The following is a 25,313-nucleotide window of genomic DNA, read 5'->3' as shown; positions in this document are numbered from 1 at the left end:
TGTGGACAGTGGTAAAGGGTCCGGCGCCGGGCTGGGAGCCAGAGTCTCAGGCTGAGGGTGGGATTGGGGAAGAGCTGGGACAGAGTGCTGCTGAGTAGTGCTCCCTCCCTGCCATTCATAGGGGCTGGCTCAGGTCCTGAGGTGTCTACCCCTCCATCAGGACGAAATAGGTATGTTCTGCTGCCCTTCACTCATACAGGAAGGAGAATAACATTTCATTCCACTCAATCCTAAAGTGATTTGTAACCCACCACCATCCCAAACTGGTCATTTGGGGCAAGCGGCCCCATCATGCTGCATACCTAGGCAGAGTAGGTGTGTCTATGCAAACACGGTCTGCTCCTGAAGTCTTTCCCCCAGTTCCTCACTAGATGTGAGTGGGGAGCTCATTCAGCCCCTGCTTATGCTTAGTATTTAAAAACTCCATCATATCCCTATCTCTGCCGGCCTTAAATTTCTCTTCCTGACCATTTCCTGACAGCTCAGGTGAGGTGACCTAGTGGTTAAGGTGATGGACTGCTAATCCATTGTGCTCTGCACGCGCAGGTTTGAATTCCATCCTCACTGGAGGCATTTGGTCTTCACCCCTCCTTTATAGACAACCATCTCCCCCTTTGGTACAATAACAGCTCTAGCAATGTTGCTTCCTACAAACAAAAACCTTCTGAGAAATTCAGACCCCCTATTGCTTTAAATAAAATGTCTAAATCCCACATTTCTAAAATGTTTTTCTCTAGTCCTGTATATCTTAGCTTATCTCTCAAAAGGTAACATCCTCATAATCTTCCCCCAAACACCCTGGGACCTGCCCAAATTCTTAAAATACCCCCATCCTGAGCAAGGCCTCAACAGTGAACCAGAGCTAGTGTCTAGGCCAAGGTGTTCTGAAGGAGGCAACTCAAACATTTTCTCTCTGCTTCCCTTGGCAAAATCTGACTGGGAAAAAAAAATCCCCCAAACTGAAAATTTTCTGCTGAAAAACCAATACTAGTCTCTTTGGGGACTTTGGTTTGAATGTATTATTATTATTCTCTTCTAATTTCTGAATCAGTTTTGTCATCCAGGTGTGTTTCCAGCTGTTGAGTTGTGGGGAGAGAGGCCAAATCATGATGTCTCTACCCCTCTTTCATAGTTCCTTCCAACTTTCTAGAAAGCTCCTTTGCTAGGATGTGAGTCAAGCAGTGCCCAGTGTTGCTGTGTTATCTCGGAGAAGTCTGCATTGTACACAATTCCTGGGATAGTCCTTGGGAGTGTGGATCCCTTTCATGGGCCAGCAGCGAGTCTGGTTCCTCCATTGTCACACCTGAAAGGCTGGTGGTGGGCATTTCCCAACCTCATAACATATCTCAGTAAACACACACAGAGCAAACTTCATAACTTCCCAACCAATGCTACACACACAGTCCAACACAATATTAGTGTTCAACAGACCAAGACTTCTTAAATGATACCTCACCAGGCAGACTTTGTACAAACCGTATCATCATTATACGAGAGTGGTGAATATGGGGCTTCAAGGTGCTGCTTTGAGCACAGCGTGCCACACCTGGGCTGACATTGCACTGGAGACGTACCCGTACAGTCCATTTCTCCTGGGATAAAGATGGCAGCATGGCTGGCCTGGGTCATCTGACTTGGGCTCATGGAGCTAACGCTGAGGGGCTAAAAACTCTGGTGCAGATATTTGTGTTCACGCTAAAGCCTGGGTTCAGAAACCCTCACCCTCCTGGGGTCTCTGAGGTTGGGCTCAAGCCAATCTGTCTGCACTGTAATGTTATAGTTTTGCAGCCCAAGCCCCATAACCCCCAGTCAGCTTGCGGGGCTTTGAGACAGGTGCCCTGTGTGTTTTATTCACAGTGTAGACATAACATTAGGATACATCTACAGTGCAATGAAACACCACGGCTGGCCCATGTCAGATTAATCAGGGTCATGCGGCTTGGTCTGTGAAGTTGCATTGTACGTAAACATGCTACCAACACATCAGAGATTCCAATAACAGCGGCAGGTTTTCTCTGGGCACTGAGATTTTTCAAGGAGTTGGTGGCTCCTTTTTTTCCTCATTCTGGAGTAAACTCAGCTTTTTATTCCATCATTGATGATTCATGGAATAATAGCAGCAGCCTGAAGAAAGAGGAGAGGGAATATCTCACTGCTAGGGGTGAAGGTAGCCACGTCCCCTCTGTTTGACCATTGCCATTGCAGGAGAGAAGGTTTCAGTGGAATTGAATGCCCTGGCTCAGAGAAGTGACACAGGAAGATTTTACTGTTCATGGATCCATGCAAAGGAAATTGTGTCTCTGTGTGAAAATGGGGAGGGAAATGAAACACCCACATGGTGGCATCTAGGGCAGAAGGGACCCCTATAGGATTAGAACAGAATAAATTCTCAAGCAACATGTTTCTTACTTTGCCCATCTGTCAATTTTGATGATTATCAATGGAAATATTTTGCCATTGGATTGTGTGTTTACACAGAAATTGACATTTACTAATAAATAAGTAATTCTTCCAAGCCTGCCTAGTCTTCCGGTGCTGAGTTTAGAAGGACAGAGTCACTCTTCCCCATCCCCATGCCAGGCCTGGGCTCTCCATGCTGCCCACTTTCCGCAATGTTGGGATCCATCCCTGATCTCCCCTCAGACCTCTGCCCCTCACCCCCACTTCTGGGATCCCCTCCCCACACTGTCCAAATGCCATGCTTCTGGGATACCTCCCCCTTGCCCTTCCTCCCCTCTGAGCAAAAGCTCTGTATTATTCCCACACTGGGAATTGAACCCCAGGCCACCTGGGTGAAAGCCAAAAATCCAGACCACTAGACCACATGGGAGTAGGGCTGTGTTATTGATCTACTAAGCCAACCCCTCATGAGAGCAGCAGCGCCACCCAGCAGGGATTGCACACAGGGCTGCATTAACCCTTCAGGTGCTGAGGTTTTCCTCTGTCCATTCCCAGTGCCTGTGATCAGGAAATAGACATCAGGGCTCCCAGGTGCTGCACAGACCATGACTGAGATCAGGACCCCACATTGCACTAGGTGCTGTACAATCCCTGGCCAAGACTGGGACACCCAGGGGGTTCCCCTCAATTTGCGTGAGCCTCTGCTGCCCAATTTCTTCTGACTCCCTCTGGCTCACCCCCCACCCCGCAAAAAACCCACTTTTCCAAACAGTCCTCCTTTCCCTGCCCCCTAATTTTGCTTGCACACCCTGAGACCAGCTCCTCTCTTCCTCCTGCCCCTCCCCCCGAGGTGAGGAGAGATGTAGGCTACTTCAGCCAGCAAAGTCAGCCCCAGCGACTCGCCCAGGGACAGTGTTTGCAGACACAGAGAGGGAGCAGCTGGGAGCAGGGGGTGCTGGGAAGAAGGAAGCAGGAGAAAAAAGCCCAGAGCCCGGGGGAAGGGCAGCTGCTGGGGGCGGGGCTCTGGCACATGCAAGGGGAAGGGCAGCTCCTGGGGGAGGGGCTCTGGCACAGGCCAGGGGTGGGGCATCTCCTGGGGGCGGGGCTCTGGCACAGACCAGGGGCGGAGCAGCTCCTGGGGGCGGGGCTCTGGCTTAGCTCAGGGGTGAGGCAGCTCCTAGGGGTGGGGCTCTTGCACAGCCCGGGGGCGGGTCAGCTCCTTGGAGTGGGTCTCTGGCACAGCTCAGGGGCGGGGCAGCTCCTGGGGGCGGGGTCTGGCACATTGTGACCCGGAGCCTGGGCTGAGCAGCTGCTCCCTAGTTCTCCACGTGCTGCCAGCAGCGCTGGAGCTGCCCGAGCCGGAGAGGAGCCGCTGTTCTCAGTTGCAGCCAGGATCTGCCCCCAGCCCTGCTGGGATCCAGGTGGGAACAGATACTGGGGCCTGGGGGTTCCCCTTGGTGTGGCTGGCGGGGGGCAGGAGGGGAGGGGAGAAGCCGGAGCTGCAGGCAGGGGAAGGGTGAGGGGACAGGCGGGGGGTTGGACGGTCTCTGTGCAGCCAGGAAAGTCCAGGAGGAGAGTGTGTGTGTGAGTGTCCAGGGCATAGGCGTGCACGTGGGTGAGCCCCGGCACCCCAATGCCCTGAGCTCCTGCTAGGGAGGCTGCTCCTCCCCCTCCCGTGGAGGTTCCGGGGGAAGGGGAGGAGGCTGCAGTGGCTGCAGGCGGGTGTTCAGCCCCCCCAGGAATGACCCGCTGTCGGCAGCTTGTGGTGCCTCCTCCGCTGCGCTTTTCCCTGGGGGCAGCCTGCGCGCAGCTGCGATCAGCTGTTTGCTGGGCAGGCTCCACTCAACTGCTCTCCCCTCCCTGCTCCTGCAGGGGCTGAGTGAGTCTCCCCCCAAACAGCCTCAGGGGTTGGGGTGGGCAGGGGTGTGGAGCCAGCAGCAGCACAGCCCGCCCCTCTCCCTGGGGCTGCCCCACATTTCTGTGGGTGATGGCTCTGCCATGGCCCCTGCATGAATCGCTGCTCCCCACCCGCCAGGCTCTGCTCCAGCCACAGGAGCATCGGGTGCCCCAGGGAGCCCAGCTAGGCTGGGGCTGGCGGCAACGGGAGGTTAGGGGGAGGGGAAGCTCCAGATAGCAGCAGAAGCCGTGGGGGCGGGGGAGGGGAGAGAAGCCGAGCTGGAGTGGGGGAGGAGAAGCCCCGGACTGGACTGGAGCCACGCTGGGGAGGGGCAGGGGGGAGGAGAAGCCCCGGGCCCCTGTAGGAGCTGCAGTGGGGGGAGGGAGGGGGAAAAGCGCCAAGCTGGGGAAGGGGAGGAGAAGCCACGCTGGGTTGGTGTTATATCCTTGGGGGCAGACGGTTTAGGAAGAAATCACTTGAGGCCAGACAGCAGACAGTTAACAAAACTACCATTTATTTACAGACACAGAGCTCGCCTAACCGGCCGAAGCTGGCTGGGCTATCCCCTAATAATCTAACTCCGTTGCCATAGGAACAAAAAACATGACAACCAAATAAACAGCATTTTCCTCCCCCCCCCCAATAAGAACACCGCCCCTAAATAAAACACACACTAGACTGGAGAAGGAGGGTAGACTGCCTCCATTCCCGGCTAAACCCCGGAGATTATTTTGTCCCATAACTGTGGGTTCGCCCTAGCTAAAGATCCAGCCGATGAGGAGGCCCTCTGTCTCTAGGTGGATTACGGCAAACTTCTGGTGTTGTTTCACCCAAAAGTACCATGGGCTCAGGGTCTGCAGCACGAACAGGTGAGGAGGTGGTATCAGCTCATGCTGGGCAAAGGGGTATCTCAGCCGCCGGCAGTAATGGAGGAGAACAGTCAAGATCAGGTGATTCGTGATTCAGTGTCTCACCAGAAGAGGTGAAGTCAAACCACTCAACTGCAGATGTGTCTGAGGACTGGCATGACCTGGCAACAGCTGATCTACATGTCGCCGCCAGGTAAGATTCTCTGCAGTCCGGACTGTGTAGGAAACAGTTCCTGTTTGAGTGATGATCATGGCAGGGACCCATTTAGCTCCAGAAGTATAATTCCTAGCCAAAACTGGCTGTCCCGGGCTAAAGCTTCGGTCTTTTCCTCTGGGTGCACGTCTGATGACTTGATGTTGCTGCTGATGTTGCACAATTTGTTGGGGTTCAGAAGGTTTCAGCAGATCAAAGCAAGTGCGCAGCTGTCGTCCCATCATTAGAAAGGCCGGGGATGCCTGGGTGGTAGCATGAGGTGCGTTTCTGTAGGAAAGTAAGAAGGTATCCAGACGCTTTTGAGTGGAGTGTTGTCCCCTTGCTGATTTCAAAGCGTGTTTCATTGTCTGCACAAATCTTTCAGCTAATCCGTTGGTGGATGGATGATATGATGCTGACGTGATGTGGTGTATCCCATTTGCCTTCATAAAATTTTGAAACCCCTGAGAGACGAACTGCGGTCCGTTGTCGCTCACAAGTTGTTCTGGGAGACCAAAACGACTAAAGAGTCCCCATAGTTTTTAGATAGTACTCTCTGCAGCAGTGGACTGCATAATAGAGATTTCTGGCCATTTAGAATGGGCATCTACTGCCACGAAGAACACGCTTCCTTCAAGGGGGTCAGCGAAGTCAATGTGAATACGTTGCCACGGGTTTTCAGGCCAGTCTCATGGGTGTAGGGGTGTCCACTGGGGTGCATTCCTCATACCCTGACATGACATACAAGCTTTTGCTTTCTCTTCAATAGCACTGTCCAATCCAGGCCACCAAAAATAGCTTTGTGCAATTTCCTTCATCTGCACTATTCCACAGTGACTGGAATATAGCTGTTCTAACATCTGTGATCTCAGTGGTGATGGAATAATGACACATCTCGCCCACAACAAACAACTGGATTGAACCGATAACTCCGTCCTCCTGGACATGTAGGTAACAAGGTTGGGTGAGACCAGAGAGGTTTGTTGAGATTTTCCATGCATCACCAGGTCCATAACTTGGGACAATACTGGGTCAACGCGAGTTGCCTTCTTTATCTGAGTAGCAGTGATGCGTGTATTCTCTACCTGTTCAAAGTAGGCCATTTCCTTTTGGGCACTATCTTGATGTTTGACTGGCAAAGGCAACCTTGAGAGGCCATCTGCATTGCCGTGCAGAGTGGATTTCTGATATTTGATTTCATATGTGTGTGCTGAAAGTAACAATGCCCAACGTTGCATACGACTAGCAGCTAATGGAGGAATGCCTGTGTAGGGTCCAAAAATTGACGTCAGAGGTCGATGGTCTGTGAGAAGAGTAAACTTTCTCCCAAACAGGTACTGATGAAACTTCCGAATTCCAGAAACAATTCCGAATGCCTCACATTCAATTTGGGCGTAGTTAGTTTCTGCTTTGCTTAGAGTGCATGAAGCAAAAGCAATAGGTCTCTCTTCTCCAGAAGGCATAATGTGTGACACGACTGCTCCCACTCCATAAGGGGAGGCATCGCAGGCCAATTGTAGGGGTAAGGATGGATCAAAGTGCGTTAGATCTTCAGAATTTAGCAATGCATCCTTAGCTTTGTTAAATGCAACATCACAGGCTTCAGTCCACTTCCAGGCCTTGTTCTGCCCCAGGAGCTCACGAAGTGGTTTTAGCAGTGTGGCTAACTGTGAGATGAACTTTCCATAATAGTTCAGTAGTCCTAGAAACGAGCGCAGCTGGCTTACATTTTGAGGTGGGGGAGCCTCCACAATAGCTTTAACTTTTGCAGGGGCCTTATGAAGACCTGCAGAATCAATGATGTGTCCCAAATGTTCAACAGAGGGCTTGAAGAATTCACACTTGTCTTTGCGAACTTGTAGGCCATACTCTTCCAGTCTTTGTAGGGTAGCCTCTAAATTCTTTAAGTGATCCTCTTCATTCCTTCCAGTGACCAGGATATCATCCAGATAGCACTGAACTCCTGACAAGCCTCACAAGATCTGGTCCATAGCTCTCTGGAGCAGACGTTATTCCGAAGGGTAGGCGACAGTATCGATAAAGCCCCTTATGAGTCACAATAGTCAACAGTTCTTAGGACTTTTAATCAATGTGCATCTGTAAATATGCTTGCCTCAGATCAATCTTACTGAACTTTTGTGCCCCAGCCAGGCCTGCGAAGAGGTCATCGATGCGGGGAAGCAGGTATTGCTCAGCACACAACACTCGGTTGACAGTGACTTTAAAATCACCACAAATCCAGAGAGAGCCATCTTTCTTCACTATTGGAACGATAGGAGTGGCCCAGGAGCTATGGGTAACTGGTATTAGGACTCCATTGGTGACCAGGCACTCCAGGTCTGCTTTGACTTTTGGCCTGATGGCATATGGCACAGTTTGGGCTTTCAGATATTTTGGTGGACTATCAGGTTTAATGTTCAATGTCATAGTGATTCCTTCATACTTCCCAAATCATCTCCAAAAACAGCAGCATGTTTCCTTAGTATAGGGGTTAGACTGGTTTCTTCTTTAGTCATCCGGTGCACTTCTGCCCAGGTCAACTGAATCTGCCCAAGCCAAGACCTACCCATTAAGGCTGGGTAGTTACCTCTCACCACAAACAGTGGCAATTTAGCAGCCTGTCCATTGAGCTCCACCTTAACATCAATAGTGCCCAACATGGGCACAGCTTCTCCGGTATATGTCTTCAGAACAGTTTTTGTTGCCTTAAGCGGAAGATGCTGTCGCTTGTCTTTATACACAGTTTCGGAGACCAGCGAGACGGCTGCACCGGTGTCCAGTTCCATGCGTATAGGTTTGCCATCCAATAACGGGGTTACCCCGTATTCATGTGAGCCCACCGCCAAAGACAAAACATGCAGTGGCACTTCCGCTTGCGATGAGGTGCCACCTTCATCATCCTGGCTCTGCTCTAGGGTGTGCAGGGTTCCTCTTTTTGTCGGCCAGACCGCAGGCCTCTTTTTCTTTTGTTTACAGGCACACTCAATGTGTCCCTTTTTGCCACAGTGTCGACACACCAGGTCCTTACACCTGCATTCTGATGCCTGGTGACCCGGCTTACCACAGCGGTAACATTCCTGACTCTGCACAGTTTTGTGGGTAGGTTCTTGTGACACTTTTTGCAGCCTAGGGGATGCACTGATGTATTGCACCTCCCTTGTAGCCAGTTCCATGGATACAGCAATATCAACAGCCTTCTGTAACGTAAGCTGAGCCTCTGTCAGTAGGCACTTCTGTATAGCTTCTCTGTAGAGGCCACACACTAACCTGTCACACAGGGCATCATTTAACATCTCTTTCAATTCACAGTGTTCTGCTAGCTTTTTTAAAATTGCTACAAATTGTACAACTCTTTCATCATCTTTTTGGTCTCTTTTGTGGAACCGATATCTTTCAGCAACGACCAGTGGTTTTTGGGAAAAATGGGACCCCAGGATTTCCACCATAACACTGTAAGATTTAGTCTCAGGCTTAACAGGGTGTAGTAAGCTGCGTAGCAGGGAGTAGGTTTTAGCTCCTACAACACTTAAGAATATGGGCACCTTCTTCACTTCTGTAATGTCATTTGCAATAACAAAAAGCTCAAAACACTCAGTATACGCAGGCCACTGCTCTATATTCTCATCAAAAGGTTCCAGAGGCCCACTCAGAGTAGCCATGATTTTTAGTTTCACTTTCACAGTCAGTGCAAACAAGCAGTTTTTTTGTTTGTTTGTTCTTTACCTTGACTTCTACTTCCTTCTCTTGCTGGAGCAGCACCGGAATCCCATCCTCGTCGCCACTTGTTATATCCTTGGGGGCAGCCGGTTTAGGAAGAAATCACTTGAGGCCAGACAGCAGACAGCTAACAAAACTACCATTTATTTACAGACACAGAGCTCGCCTAACGGGCCAAAACTGGCTGTGCTATCCCCTAATAATCTAACTCAGTTGCCATAGGAAGAAAAACTATGGCAATCAAATGCAGAGCCGCAGGCAACATGGCTTAGCTGGTTAAAACACCTGTTTTGTAAACAGGAGATTCTGGGTTCAACTCCCAATAGTGCCTTGTAGAGTGGCTTTTTGGGACACCTGCTATTGGCTACTGTCAGAGGACAAGATTCAGAGCTAGATGGACCTTTGGTCTAGCCCAGTGTGACTGTTTTTACGGTTTAAATTACACTCGCACTGAGGATAGAGTTACTGAAGGTTTGGGAGTTAGGATCAGTAGTCCAGTCCCCTCGCAGATGACCCCCTCCCTCTGGGACAGGGGCAGGTCTGAGCTCTCACATCAAATGCTTTTTGTGGCTGCCAGAATCAGTGGGCAGCTCGTTTAGTTTATGCCGAGGTTTGAGTCCTGCTTTGTGCACCGTGTTTGAGAATGAAAATCCTAAACCGCCCTTTGAAATAACGAATGCAGCAGGACGTGTCATTGTCCCTGCCCCAAAACAGACAGACCAATGGAGAAATGCCATGAGTCCAGGGTAATATTCCCGTGCGGTTTTACCGTTTCCACTTGCTAAACTCCCTCCCGTACTGAGGCTGAGGCGAGACACAAACACTGCAACTTTACTGCAGCCCAAGATGCATGATCCTGATTAATCCGACACAGGCCAGCCGTGGGTGTTTCATTGCACTAAAGACGTAGCCTAATGTCATGGCTACGCTGCGATTAACACACCCAAGGCACCTGTTTCAAAGCCCGGCCAGCTGACTGAGGGTTATGGGGCTTGGACTGCAAGACTATAAAATTACAGTGCAGACATATGGACTTGAGCCCAACCTCTGAGACCCCACGAGGAGTGAGGGTTTCCAAACCCAGGCTTCAGTGTGAACTCAAATATCTGCACCACAGTTTTTAGCCCCACACCTTTAACTCCATGAGCCCAGCTCAGATGACCCAGGCCAGCCATGCTGCCATCTTTATCCCAGGAGAGATGGACTCTAAGGGTACGTCTCCACTGCAATGTCAGCCCGGGTGCGGCACGCTGTGCTCAGAGCAGCACCTGGAAGCCCCATATTCACCACTCTCATATAATGATGATACGGTTTGTACAAAGTCTTCCTGGTGAGGTATCATTTCAAAAGTCTTGGTTTGTTGAACCTTAATATCGTGTTGGACTGTGTGTGTAGCATTGGTTGGGAAGTTATGAAGTTTTGTTCTGTGTGAGTTACTGACATATGTTATGAGGTTGGGAAATGCCCACCACCAACCTGTCAGGTGTGACAATGGAGAAGTCAGACTCACTGCTGGCCCATTACAGGGATCCACACTCCCAAGGACTATGCCAGGAACCGTGTACAATGCAGACTTCTCCGAGATAGCACAGAGACAGTGGACACTGCTTGACTCACATCGTAGCAAAGGCACTTCCTAGCAAGTTGGAAGAAACTATGAAAGAAGGGTAGAGACATCATGAGTTGGCCTCTCTCACCCACAACTCAACACCTGTAAACACATCTGGCGGACAAACACTGAACTGAAATAATTCAGAAATCAGAAGAGAAGAATAATAATACATTCAAATCAAAGTCCCAAAACAGACTAGTATTGGTTTTTCAGCAGAAAATTTTCAGTTTGGGGAATTTTCTTTTCCCAGTCAGACTTTGCCAAGGGAAGCAGGGAGAAAATGTTTGAGTTGCCTCCTTCAGAACAGCTTGGCCTAGACACCAGCTCTGGTTCACTGTTGTGGCCTTACTCAGGATGGGGGTATTTTAATTATTTGGGAAGGTCCCACGGTGTTTGGGGGAGATTATGAGGTTGTTATCTTTTGAGATAAAAACTAAGCAATACAGGACTAGAGAATTTTTTTTAGAAATGTAGGATTTAGACATTTTATTTAAAGTAAGGGGGGATTGGAATTTCAGGGAAGGTTTTTGTTTGCAAGAAGCAACATTGTTTGATCTGTCATTGTACCAAAGGGAGAGATGGTTGTCTATAAAGGAGGGGTGAAGATTAAATACATCCAATGAGGACGGGATTCAAGCCCATACACGTGCGGAGCACAATGGATTAGCAGTCCATCACCTTAACCACTCGGCCACTTCATCTGAGCTACTAGGGCAGGGATAGGAGGAGAAATCTAAGGCTGGCAGTGATAGGGACACAGGAATTTTTAAATACTAAGCAGAAGCAGGGTCTGAATGAGCTCCCCTCTCACGTCTAGAGATGAGCTGGGGAAAGACTTCAGGAACAGACCGTGTTTGCATAGACACATCTACTGTGCCTAGATATGCAGAATGATGGGGCCACTTTCCCAAAATGAACAGTTTTGGTGGTGTTGGGTTACAAATCACTTTCGGATTGAGTGGAATGAAATGTTATTCTCCTTCCTGTATGAGTGCAGGGCAGCAGAACATACCTAGTCCATCCTCACTGAGGGGTAGGTGAGTGAAGAATGCCTTTTATTCGACTGTATAGAAGCAATTCAGGATGTCACCCTAAACCAGTGGTCCCCAAACTTTTCACATTGTGCCTTCTTATCTGTATCTGCGGCCCCTCGGAAGCCGCGGTCGAGAACCAGGGCTGGGAGTGCGGCCGTTGCTTGCTGGGGAGAGGGGTGCAGAAACAGGTAAGGGGGTCGCAGCTAGGCCAGGGGCTCAGGTTAAGGGTAGGGTGGGTGAAGAACTGGGACAGAGTGGGACTGAGGGGTGCTCCCTCCTTGACTTCCATGGGGGCTGGTTCGGGCCCTGAGGTGCCCCCATGAACGTTCCTCTGTGCCCCCGTAGGAGTTATGCCCCACATATTGGGGACCGCTGCCCTAAACTGACCCCTAGTCACTAAGCAGGGGCTAGTGATGCTAAAGCCCAGGGACAGGGAGCTTTGCCAGAGTGGAGCCTGCAGGTCACATCATGGGGGGTGGACACATGCTCCGTGCTCTGGAACAGTTCTGAGCCAAACCCAGGCAAAGTCGTCATCAGTGTGACACCCCCCAGGGGACGCTATCACTAGGGGAAGCCTCCTTGCCCTCAGTCCTCCTAGGACTGACCTTGGACTTTTCAGCACCCCTGTTCCACACCAGGAGCTTCCTGTAGTGAGTAACCTTAGCAGGACATCTGGGAAAGCCTTACACCCCTCACCCCAAAGGGGAGTCATGCACCCCCAACTTCCGCAATCACCAGTGACTCTCAGCCAGCGTTGTAAAACCAAAGGTTTATTAGTGGTCTGGAATCCAGCCTGGGAAAGTTCTGTGTTAGCACAGGAGGCAGGAAGAATCAGCAACGTCCATCTTGGGCAGACCCAGAACTCAGACCCTGGGCTCTCCCGTCGAGTCCCCAAACCAGCAGACTCCTTGCTTCCAACAGCCCAACTCAGCCAGGTCCTTTGTCCCTCTTTTGTCCCTTGTTCTGTTTCCCAGGCAACCTGCTCACCTGGCCTCCAGCTCTTTCTTTGTTCTCTGAAGGACATAAATCCACACTGTGTAGAGCGCAAGCATAGGAGTCTATTACACATAGCACTGGCGGAGTGTCCCCTTGCTTATTAGGCTCAGAGACACTGCAAATTAATTGAATACAATAGAGTATATACATTTTCCACAGGTGGGGGAAAGTGATGGGGTAGGCAGTTCCACACCCCGGGATAGGTTTTGTAGCAAGACAAAATAAGCACATTAGCCAATGGTTAACAGGTCACATAATGCCTCCACCCATGGTCTCAAGTTAGCAAGTTAACATTTCATTAATACTTTGATAAAATGTTATTAGTATAAAATATATATGTTGAATTCTAATTTGGGGTCCATAAGAATGGAGCAACTCCTTTGATTGTCCAACAGGTACATTCCTAGGCGTTAAAGCAAAGAAACAGTGAAAGTATATGGCAATAAAGATTGTTTTCTGTGTGTCTGAAGGCAAGGCATTGGTCCTTGGGAAGGGAGGAGGAAGAATGCCATATCTTATACTAAGATGTGCCAACTCTTCATAAACTCAAGCCTGGATCTGTGGAAAGAACACCTCCCTACAGAAGAAACAAACACAATAAAAACGGGGATTCTTTGTTCAATCTGCAACTTTGAATAAGACACAATTATTTAGCTCTTAGCTCCACCACCTGGCAATTTGCTGACCAGGCCTATCTTAGCAAGCAAGGTTTTCTGTTTACCCAGCTTTCTCTTAGCTGGTCACTATTTGCTAGGCCTCTGGTCCCTTGACCATACTCTGGACTTTGGGTCTGGAAAAAAGCTGGCACAATCCATAGACCATGTTGTTCTATAAAATGCACATGGATTTTAACCCTTCACATCCAGTAATAGCAAAGTTCTTGGTTCAGGCTTGTAGCAGTGATGGAATAAACTGCAGGTTCACATCAAGTCTCTGGAGTCCATCCACAGCTGGGATGGGTCATTCAGTCCTTTGTATAGACCTTCAGTTTGTAGCAAAGTCCCTCCAGAGGTATGAAGCAGGGCTGAAGACAAGATGAAGATGACGCATCAGCCTTATATAGTCTCTTGCAGTGTGGTCTTTGCTTTCTTTGTCCCAAGGACACTCTATCCAGTACATGGCACAGAAAAACCTTGGAATTCAGAACACCCTTAACAAATTGGAGATTTGATCTTTTTGAGCCAAACTCCATGGCTAGGCCCCTCTCTCTAGACTGGACTGAAGTGAAACCCCAGAGCCAAACACTCCTCCTGGGCAGTGCGCTCTGAACTTGAATGGTCAAATGCTGCTTAGTACTGTCAGAGCAGCTTTTGCTGGGGGATTTTCCCAGCACTTTCCAATAGCGGGAAAGTATGAAATCCCCATTTGACTGCTGGGGACAGAGCCCTAGAGTGGGGAGCAACTTGCCCAAAGTCCCCCAGGAAAAGGAAAACAACCAGCAGTGGAACCAGTAGGAAACCCAGCAATGGAACTCAGGACTCCTGGGGGTGTGCTAGGGTGACGAGATGTCCCAATTTTATAGGGACAGTCTGAATTTTGGGGTCTTTTTCTTATCTAGAATACTATTACCTCCCACCCCCTGTCCCAATTTTTCACACTTGCTGTCTGGTCACCGTAGGGTGTGCACATGTGTGGGTCCCAGCTGCTCTCTGCCCCCCTCATTGAAGCACATGTGCAGGGTTACTGCCCTGGGAACTGCAGGGCACCAGTGGACATGGGGTTGGCTGGAGGTAGGGTCTGGCTGCAGGGAGGGCAAGTGGTTCAGAACTGGCTGGCTTCAGGCAGGGGGGTGCATCAGGGGTTGCCTGGAGACAGGGCAGGGGATGCTGGGCTGGCTACAGACAGGGGGTGCTGGGCTGATGCAGGCTGGGGGTGTGTGGGGGCTGGCTGGCTTTGGGCAGGGCCACAGGGGGGTGCGGCAGGAGTCGGCTGGAGACAGGGCAAGGGGTGTGTCAGGGGCTGGCTGTGGGGCTGGTGGCAGGCAGGGCAGAGAGGACGTGGCTGGTACGGGCAGGGCAGAGGGTGCAAGTCTGGCTGCAGACAGGGGCTGGCTGCGGGCAGGCAGGGCAGGGGGTGCAGGGCTGGCTGCAGGCAGGGAATAGGGCAGGGCCGATGAAAGGATGTTTCACGCCTTAGGCAAAACTTCCACCTTGCGCCCTCCTCCCCCATGCCCCCACCCTGAGGTGCCCCATCTGTGGCAGCTTTCCCCCTCCACCCTGAGGCGCCCCTCTTGTGGCAACTCCTCTGCTCTGCCCTGCGGCACCCCCCTTGCCCCAGCTCACCCCTGCTCCGAGCACGAGCACCCCGAGCACGCCGTGGCCTCTTCACTTCTCCTGCCTCCCAGGCTTGCGGCGCCTAAGCCTGCCAGGCAGTCAAGCACCCTCCTCTGAGCCACAGCAGCCCTGACAGTTGACAATAGAGGCACCTTAACCCCTGAGTTCCTTCAATGTGTCCCCCTCCAGGGTCCAGCTCTGATCACCAGATACTTGGGGTATGTCTATACTACCTGCCGAATCAGTGGGCAGCGATCGATCCAGCGGGGATCGATATATCGTGTCTAGTGTAGATGCAACATATCGAGTGCTCTCCCCTCGACTGCTGTACTCCAGCTCGGTGAGAGACACAGGCAGAGTCTACGGGGAGCTGGAGCAGTCGACTTACCGCGACTGTGACATTATAAGTATAATCTAATATCTCATTGAAAGGTGACAGTGCCAGAAAGAGTTAATTAACTCACCTCACTGACTGACCTGACCCGTGGGTGAACCTTAAGAACTGGTTAGCAAGATATGTAAATGAACAGAGCTTTGAAATGCAAGTCTGCAGTGTTAGAGGTAGGAAGGGAGATGTTTGCTCAGGTCTTGTGATGTAAGCAAACGACTCTTGTCTATTGGTAACGTTTTAATTCAAAGAGCAAAAAAAGAATATTAACATTTATGATGATACTTGAGTGAAATAGTATTATTGTCTATGTGTCTCTTTGAAGGTTGTGGTAACCTGTATTTGAAATGTTTAATGGATAAATTACCCTGTACTAATTGCCAGGATGTTTGGAAGGAGAGTTAAGCCTATTGTTTTCTCAGGCCGAAAGGCTGCTGGAAATGTATAAGAACCTGGGACACTATCCTTCTTCATCTCAGATCTGCTTTGGGTTTCAAGAGCGGGAAACCTTAAGCCACAAGGATTGAGATCCCCAGTCATTGACTAGAGCCACCCTGAATATGGAAATTTGACTATAACCTAAGGACTTTTGGCAACTAAAAGCTCATCTCTGCTATGAATCTGAACCTCAAGAATTGAATTCAAGTCCATATGTCTATTAATCTTTTAACTAACACTCTCTCTTTTTTCTTTTCTAATACATTTTAGCTTAGTTAATAAGAATTGGCTATACCATGTATTTTGGGTAAGATCTAAGTTATAATTGTACCTGGGTATGTGGCTGATCCTTTGGGATCGGAAGAACCTTTTCTTTTATTGCTTGAAGTAAGATTTTCAGAAATCATCATCATATCTGACAGGTGTGTCTGGATGGAGGCCTGAGGCTGGGTACTTTAAGGGAACTGCGTGGTTTAAACTTCTAAGTAACCAGTGAGGTACTACAGAAGCTGTTTTGTGCTGGCTTGGTAAATCTAAGTATTGAAATAACCACCAGCATTTGGGATTTGTCTGCCCTGTTTTGTTTGCAGTTCACCCTGATCAAGTGACCTCAGCTGGCTCCTACAGGCAGCACTGTCACACCTACATCCAGGCTGTAGAGGTCCGAGGGATCTTAGGGGCTTGGGGTGCACAGGTAGATATATCCAGGCCGTAGGGGTCCCTTAGGGGCTTAGAGAGTTTTGAGGGGGACACAGATACCAATCTCCAGGCTCTAGGGATCCCAGGGGGCTTAGGGGGTTCGTGTTGGGCACAGATACCTGCGTCTAGGCTGGAGAGGTTCCAGGGGGCTTAGGGGGGTTGTGGGGACCTCAGATTACTATGTCGAGGCTGGAGGGGTCCCATCGTGGCCTGGGGGTTTGTGGGGGGCACAGATACCTGCGTCTAGGCTGGAGGGGTTTTGGGGGTCTTAGGAGGGTTGTGGGGGAACAGATCCCTATGTCCATGCTGGAGGGGTCCTGTCGTGGCTTAGGGGATTCGTGGGGTCAGAGATACCTACGTCTAGGCTGTAGGGGTCCCGTGGGGGATTAGGTGTGTTGGGGGGGAACAGATACCTACATCCCGATTGTCGGGGGCCCTGGGTAGCTTAGGTGGTTTGTGGGGGTCACAGGTACAAACATCCATGCTGTAGGGGTCCTGAGTGTCTTTGTGGGGCTCTGGGGGTCACAGATACCTACCTACAGGCTGGAGGGGTCCTGTGGGTCTTAGGGGGTTTGTGGGGCATACAGATGCCTACATCTGGGCTTGTGGGTTCCCTGGGGGGCTTAGAGGTGTGTGGGGAGCACAGATACCTTTATCCAGACTAGATGGGTCCCAGTGGGACTGGGGGTTGTGGGGGTCACAGATACCTATGTAAGCCAAAGTAGGATGAACTCTACCCTGACATCTGATGGTGAATTATGGCGAGTGTGAAAAAGAATTTCAGGGGCTGATTCTGTTTGCATAGACACACCCACCCCGCCTGACACGGCCACGGCAGCTTGGGATGGTTGCTTTGGCAGCTGTGGTATCCCCAGTTTATTTGTTGTTGGGGCGTGAGATGTGGAGTGTTGTCACCCTGATTGTGTGGATGAGGAACTGTGAAACTGCTTTGAGACAGGGATTCTCACCATCAACTGAGTGGCACTCACTAAACAAGGGAGTGTGCTCCTTGGATGAGCCAGAAACACTAATTGCACCTTTTTATCTTTTAACAGTTGAATAGCAGAGCTGATTTTTGATTTTTTTACAAATTGAAGTTTCAGGTTCCTTACCTGAAATCACTAAAGAGCTGTACCAGCTAGTGGGGGAGTCTGAAGCTATATTGCGGAGCAGAGTAACTGATGGAGAGAAGCAGTTTGTGGGATGGTTGGAGTGGCCCATGGAGTGAGGTGAGCAGAGCAGTTTTTGGGGACAGCTGGAGCAGATCGCAGGTCAGCTGGAGGAGAAGATCAGCTGGTGGACTGAGGTGAGCAGTTTGTGAGGAAGGCAGAAGCAGAATCCCAAGGAGAGGCGAGACAGTCGGCAGTGGACCATTAAGGTGCCCCTTTCTACCCAGGCTAGCAGGGGGAAAAGCCCTGCAGATAGACTCTTGAACTCTGGGGCTGGGGGTGATTTTGGGGTTGCTGGACTCTTGAAACATTTGAGGTATTGGACTTTGGAGTCTTGGGGTCCTTAGGGGATTGCTGGACTCAGGAGCCCAGGGAAAAGGACACTGCCTAGTTGAGATGTTTTCTCAATTTAATGCTATGTTGTTTATCTCATGTTATTAAACATTTTCTGCTACACCCAGACTCTGTGCTTGCGAGAGGGGAAGTACTGTCTCTTTGAGGCACCAAGGGGTGCATATGTAAATTTTTCCCAAGTCACTGGGTGAGGGCTCGAGCTGGTTTGCATTACGTTGTAGGGAAGGGACCCCTATGTATTGAACCCAGTCCTTGCTGCTGTCAATTCAGCTTGGCAGAAGGGCTCCACCTACGTCCAGGCTGTAGAGGTCCCTGGGGGGCTCAGGGGTTTAGTGGGGGGCACAGATACCTATGTCCAGGCTGCAGGGGTCCCGGAGAAGCTTAGGGGGTGTCACGGAGTGTTGTGGAATCCGGCCCTGCACCCCTCTTCCTGGGACACACAGTGACTCAGCCAGCCAGTAAAACAGAAGTTTTTTTTAACCAACAGGAACAAAAGATACAGCAGAGCTTTTGGGCACAACCAGGACCCCTCAATCGAGTCCATCTGGGGGTTCAGGAAGCTTAGTTCCCAGTTTGGGTTTCTCTGAATTCCAACAACCCAGCTCCAAACCAAAACTGAACTAACTCCCTGCAGCCGGCCCCTTCCTGTGTCCAACTTCCTGGGCAAAAGTTCTGACCCCCTCCCCACTGCCTAGCTCGAGTTACAGGCTTAGGTCCTGTCCCTCACCTAAAGTCACCCCCTGCTATCCCATCCCCCACACAGACAGTCCCTTCTCCATCACAGTAATGCCCAGAGCATTTCCCGCATAGAGCAACAGTGACACCGTGTGGCCATGCAGGGTAATGCATAGAGCATCACACCTACGTAGAGGCTGTAGAGATCCCTGGGGGCTAGGGGTCATGGGAGGTACAGATAGCTACGTCCAGGCTGGAGGCATTCTGGGGGGCTTAAGGGGGTTCGTAGCATCACAGATACCTACTTCGAGGCTGTAGGAGTCCCAGGGGGGCTGTGAGGGTACAGATACTTATATCAAGGCTGGAGGGGTCCTGTGGGATATAGGGGGTTTGTGGGGGGCACAGATACCTAGGTCCAGGCTGTCAGTGTCCTGAGGAGATTAGGCGGTTCACTGGGGGCTCAGATACATCCAGGCTGGATGTGTCCCGAGGAGCTTAGGGGGTTCGTGGGGTGCTCAAACACCTGTGTCCAGGCTGTAGGGACCCCTGGGGGCTTAGGGGGTTCGTGGGAGTCACAGATAGGTACGTCCAGTCTGAAGAGGTCACTGGGGCATTTAGGGGCATTGTGGGAGCACAGATACCAGTGTCCAGGCTAAAGGGGTAATAGGGGTACTTAGGGGATCAGAGCAGACACAGATACCTACGTCCAGGGTCTAGGGGTCCCGAGGGGATTGGGGGTTGAGGGGGGAAGAGATACCTACATCCTAGCTTTAGGGGTTCTGGGTGGTTTAGGAGGTTCGTTGGAGTCACAGATACCTACATCCAGGCTGTAGGGGTTCCTGGGGCGTTAGGGGGTTTCTGGGGGTCACAGATACCTACATGCAGACTGGAGGGGTCCTGGAGGGCTTAGGAGATTTATCGGGAGCACAGATACCAACGTCCTGGCTGTAAAGGTCCCTGGGGAGCTTTACAGGTTTGTGGGGGACACAGGTACCTACGTCCAGGCTGTAGGGGTTCCCGTGGTGATTAGGGGGTTTATGGGGGCCACAGATACCAACGTCCTGGCTGTAGATGTTCCTGGGGCGCATAGATCAGCTGTGGTCGCACATAACCCTGCATCCAGGATGTCGGGGTCCCATGGGGGATTAGGGGGTTCATGGGGAGCTCAGATACCTACGTCCAGGTTGGAGATGTCCTGGGAAGAATTGGGGAGTTTCTGGGGTGCACAAATACCTATCTCCAGGCTGTAGGGGTCCCTGTGGGCCTTAAGGGTTTGTGGGGGACAGAGATAACTATCTCCCATCTTTAGGGGTCGCTGGGGAGGCTTAGATGGTTTGTGGGAGGGGCAAATATCTATGTCCAGGCTGGAGAGGTCCCTGGGGGGCTTATAGGGTTTGTGGGTGGCACAGATACCTACATCCAGCCTAGAGGGGTGTCTGAGGGCAGTTGTGGGAGCACAGATACCTAACTTCAGGCTATAGGGGTTCCAGGGGTGCTTAGAGGTCGGAGCGGGCACAGATACCTAAGTCCAGGCTGTAGAGGTCCCAAGAGGATTGGGGGTTCTGGGTGGCAGATATACTTACGTTCAAACTGGAGGTCTCCCTGGGGGTTTAGTGCTTTTGTGGGGGTCTCAGATACCTACGTCCAGGCTGTAGGGGTACCGGGGGTCCTTAGGGGATCATGGGGGGCACAGATACCTAACTTCAGGCTATAGGGGTCCCAGGGGTTCTTAGGAGGTGGTGAGCACAGATACCTATGTCCAGCCTGTAGGGGTCCCCTGGGGGGCTTAGGGGGGTCGTGGGGAGCTCAGATACCTACGTCCAGGTTGGAGATGTCCTGGGAAGGATTAGGGAGCTTCTGGGGTGCACAAATACCTATCTCCAGGCTGTAGGGGTCCCTGTGGGCCTTAAGGGTTTGTGGGGGACAGAGATAACTATCTCCCATCTTTAGGGGTCGCTGGGGAGGCTTAGATGGTTTGTGGGAGGGGCAAATACCTACGTCCTGGCTGGAGAGGTCCCTGGGGGGCTCAGGGGTTTGGTGGGGGGCACAGATACCTATGTCCAGGCTGCAGGGGTCCCGGAGGAGCTTAGGGGGTGTCACGGAGTGTGGTATAATCCGGCCCTGCACCCCTCTTCCTGGGACACACAGTGACTCAGCCAGCCAGTAAAACAGAAGTTTTTTTTAGCCAACAGGAACAAAAGATACAGCAGAGCTTTTGGGCACAACCAGGACCCCTCAATCGAGTCCATCTGGGGGTTCAGGAAGCTTAGTTCCCAGTTTGGGTTTCTCTGAATTCCAACAACCCAGCTCCAAACCAAAACTGAACTAACTCCCTGCAGCCGGCCCCTTCCTTGTGTCCAACTTCCTGGGCAAAGGTTCTGACCCCCTCCCCACTTCCTAGCTTGAGTTACAGGCTTAGGTCCTGTCCCTCACCTAAAGTCACCCCCTGCTATCCCATCCCCCACACAGACAGTCCCTTCTCCATCACAGTAATGCCCTGAGCATTTCCTGCATAGAGCAACAGTGGCACCGTGTGGCCATGCAGGGTAATGCATAGAGCATCACACTACGTAGAGGCTGTAGAGATCCCTGGGGGCTAGGGGTCATGGGAGGTACAGATAGCTACGTCCAGGCTGGAGGCATTCTGGGGGGCTTAAGGGGGTTCGTAGCATCACAGATACCTACTTCGAGGCTGTAGGAGTCCCAGGGGGGCTGTGGGGGTACATATACTTATATCAAGGCTGGAGGGGTCCTGTGGGATATAGGGGGTTTGTGGGGGGCACAGATACCTAGGTCCAGGTTGGAGATGTCCTGGGAAGGATTAGGGAGTTTCTGGGGTGCACAAATACCTATCTCCAGGCTGTAGGGGTCCCTGTGGGCCTTAAGGGTTTGTGGGGGACAGAGATAACTATCTCCCATCTTTAGGGGTCGCTGGGGAGGCTTAGATGGTTTGTGGGAGGGGCAAATACCTACGTCCAGGCTGGAGAGGTCCCTGGGGGGCTTATAGGGTTTGTGGGTGGCACAGATACCTACATCCAGGCTAGAGGGGTGGCTGGGGGCAGTTGTGGGAGCACAGACACCTAACTTCAGGCTATAGGGGTCCCAGGGGTGTTTAGAGGTCGGAGCGGGCACAGATACCTAAGTCCAGGCTGTAGAGGTCCCAAGGGGATTGGAGGTTCTGGGTGGCAGATATACTTACGTCCAAACTGGAGGTCTCCCTGGGGGTTTAGTGCATTTGTGGGGGTCTCAGATACCTACGTCCAGGCTGTAGGGATACCGGGGGGCCTTAGGGGATCGTGGGGGGCACAGATACCTAACTTCAGGCTATAGGGGTCCCAGGGGTTCTTAGGAGGTGGGGAGCACAGATACCTATGTCCAGCCTGTAGGGGTCCCCTGGGGGGCTTAGTGTGTTATGGGGGTAAAGATACCTACATCCTGGCTGAAGGAGTCCTCAGGGGGTTCGTGTGGGTCAGAGATACCTACGTCCAGGCTGTAGGGGTCCTGGGGGGCTTAGGGGGTTTCTGGAGGTCACAGATACCTCCGTGCAGACTAGACAGGTCCCGGGGGAATAGGAGGTTTAGGGGGTGCACAGATGACAACTTCCAGGCTGTACAGGTCCCTGGGGGGCTTAAGGGGTTGTGGGGGGCACAGATATCTATGTCAAGGGTGGAGGGGTCCCTGGAAGACTTAGCGGTTCATGGGGGCACAGATACCTACGTCCAGCTGAGCTTTTCCCTGGGGGCAGCCTGAGCGCAGCGGCCATCAGCTGTTTGCTGGGCAGGCTCCGCTCAGCTGCTCTCCCCTCCCTGCTCCTGCGGGAGCTGAGTGACTCCCCTCCCCAAACAGCCTCAGGGGTCGGGGTGGTGTGGGGTGTGGGTCCAGCAGCAGCACAGCCTGCCCCGCTCCCTGGGGCTGCCCCCCACCTCTCAGGCTGATGGCTCTGCCCTGGCCTCCGCGTGAATCACTGCTCCCTGCCTGCCAGGTTCAGCTCCGGCTACAGCAACATCGGGTGCCCCAGGGAGCCCAGCTAGGCTGGGGCTGGGGGCAGTGGGAGGATGAGGGGAGGATAAGCTCCAGATACCGGGAGAGGCAGAGGGGAGGAGAAGAGCTGAGCTGGAGTGGGGCAGGAGAAGCCCCGGGCCCCTGCAGGAGCTGCAGTGGGATGGAGAAGCGCCAAGCTGGGGCAGGGGAGGTGGGGGGAGAAGCCCAGACGCCAGCAGGAGCTGCACTAGGGGATGGTGAAGGAGGAGAGGAGCCACCCTGGGGCAGGAAGGAGAAGCCCTGGACCCTGGCAGAAGATGTGGGGCTGAAGTCCCTGGCTCCGGAGCCCCAGCCACCTTAGTGGCAAAAGGGTCAGGGCTTCAGCCTCGCAACCACTCTGTGTGGAGCTGGCCTGAGCCCCTCTCGCTCCCATCCCCCCTGTGGAGCTGGCTCTCACTCTCCGGCTGTGGAGAAATTCAGCCCCAATCTCCCCATGTTGGGATCTCCATTTCCCCCACCGTCACCCAGCCATGAATGGATTTAGCCCGGAGGCAGGATCAGCATTGGCCCCATTTGGCAGGTGGGCTCTAGGGCACAGAGAGGTGCAGTGACTTTCCCAAGGCTAAGCAGGGAGTCTGTGGCAGAGCAGAGACTCAAACCCAGAACACCTGAGCCTGAGTCCTCTGCCTTAACCACAATGCAACCTTCCCACCGAAGGAGAGGGAACCTCCTCTGCTACTTTGAGTGTGTGGGTGGGAGCAGCCAGTAGACAGAGATGCCAGGAGGTGGGGGGGGTGGATAGTTGGGGAGGTGATCAGTGGGTCTGGGGGTCTCTGGAGGGGATGATCATGGGACAAGGAGCAGGGGGGTTGGATGGGGGGTGCCTGTCGGGGGGTGGAGCAGGGTTGGGGCAGGCAGGGAGCAGAGGGAGTTGGATGGGTTGGGAGTTCTAGGGGTCCTGTCAGGGGGCAGGGAGCGGTTGGATAGGAGTTGGAGTTCCGGGGGTCTATCTGGGGGCAGGGGTGTGGATAAGAGTCAGGGGGACAGGTAGGGGGCAGGGTCCTAGGGAGGCAGTTACTGGAGGGGGGGTCTCAGGAGGGGGACCAAACCCTGGGATAGGCTTTGCAGCAGGACAAGATAGCACAGTAGCCAATGGTTAACAGGTTACATAATGTCTCCACCCTTGGTCTCAAGTTAGTAAGTTAACATTTCATTAACACTTTGATAAAATGTTATTAGTATAAAATATGTATGTTGAATTCTGATTTGGGGTCCATAGGAATGGAGCAACTCCTTTGATTGTCCAACAGGTAGTTGGACCAACAGGGGTTAAAGCAAAGAAAAAGTGAAAGTATATGGCATTAAAGATTGTTTTCTGTGAGTCTGAAGGCAAGGCATTGGTCCTCGGGAAGGGAGGTGGAAGGATGCCATATCTTACACTGACATGTGCCAATTTTTCATAAACTCAAGGTTGGATCTCTGGGAAGAACATCTCCCTACAGAAGAGACTGACACAATAGGAACAAGGATTCTTTGTTCAATCTGCAACTCTGAATAAGACACAATGATTTAGTTCTTAGCTCCAACACCTGGCAATTTGCTGACCAAGCCTATCTTAGCAAACAAGGCTTTCTGTTAACCCAGCTTTCTTTTAGCTGGTCACTATTTGCTAGGCTTCTCGTCCCTTGACCCTACTCTGGACTTTGGGTCTGGAAAAGAGCTGGCACAATCCATAGACCAGGTTGTTCTATAAAATGCACATGAATTTTAACCCTTCACGTACAGTAATGGCAAAGTTCTTGGTTCAGGCTTGTAGCAGTGATGGAATAAACTGCAGGTTCAAATCAAGTCTCGAGTCCATCCACAGCTGGGATGGGTCATTCAGTCCTTTGTATAGACCTTCAGTTTGTAGCAAAGTCCCTCCAGAGGTATGAAGCAGGATTGAAGACAAGATGGAGACGAGGCATCAGCCTTTTATAGTCTCTTGCCATGTGGTCTTTGCTTTCTTTGTCCCAAGGACACTCTATCCAGCACTTGGCATAGAAAAACCTTAGAGTTCTGTCCATAGGCAGGTCCCTGCATACCTTGCTGAGTCACAAGGCGTATCTGCCTTCTCTCAATGGGTCGATTGTATAGCTGATGGTCCTTAATGGGCCATCAGGCAGGCTAGGCAGAACTGACACCAACTTGTCTAACCAAGGTGTTCCCCGGAAGCAGAGCACAAGTTTGAAATAGGGACAGTGTAGAGCCAATATTCATAACATCAACTACAAAAATGATACACATCTAGAGATAGCATAATTATAATCAACCAATCAGAACCTCTCCATAGACCCCTTACACAACAACCTTTCTACAATTTTGGTTGCAAATATAGAACAGTGGTTGCAACGGTGATCTATACAGTTACAGATTGTGTCAATAACGTCACAGGAGGTGACACGGCATCAGTGAGACTGATACTGGAATACTGCCTCCAGTTTTAGTGACCTCATTTGAAACAGATGTTGTGAAATTGGAGCTGGGGCAGCAAAGAGCCACTAGATGTTCTGAGGGCTGGAGAAAAATGCCTTCTAGTGAGCTATTGAAAGAGCTCAACCTTTCTAGCTTCTCAAAAG

At 51.5% G+C, this 25,313-nt stretch overlaps 1 non-coding gene and 1 pseudogene across 1 annotated transcript; one reads left to right on the top strand and one right to left on the bottom strand.

The window, feature by feature from the left end:
* Positions 1-25,313, top strand: part of LOC127037821 (zinc finger protein 436-like) — a 714,289-nt pseudogene that overhangs the window by 1,194 nt on the left and 687,782 nt on the right.
* Positions 2,758-2,830, bottom strand: TRNAE-UUC (transfer RNA glutamic acid (anticodon UUC)). The gene has a single exon. It is a non-coding gene; the product is annotated as a tRNA-Glu (tRNA).

The sequence above is a fragment of the Gopherus flavomarginatus genome, chromosome 20, assembly GCF_025201925.1.
Source record: "Gopherus flavomarginatus isolate rGopFla2 chromosome 20, rGopFla2.mat.asm, whole genome shotgun sequence".
In the NCBI taxonomy this organism is placed as follows: Eukaryota; Metazoa; Chordata; order Testudines; family Testudinidae; genus Gopherus; species Gopherus flavomarginatus.
Note: the sequence above shows the minus strand (reverse complement) of the source record. Positions and strands in the feature narration are given on the sequence as shown.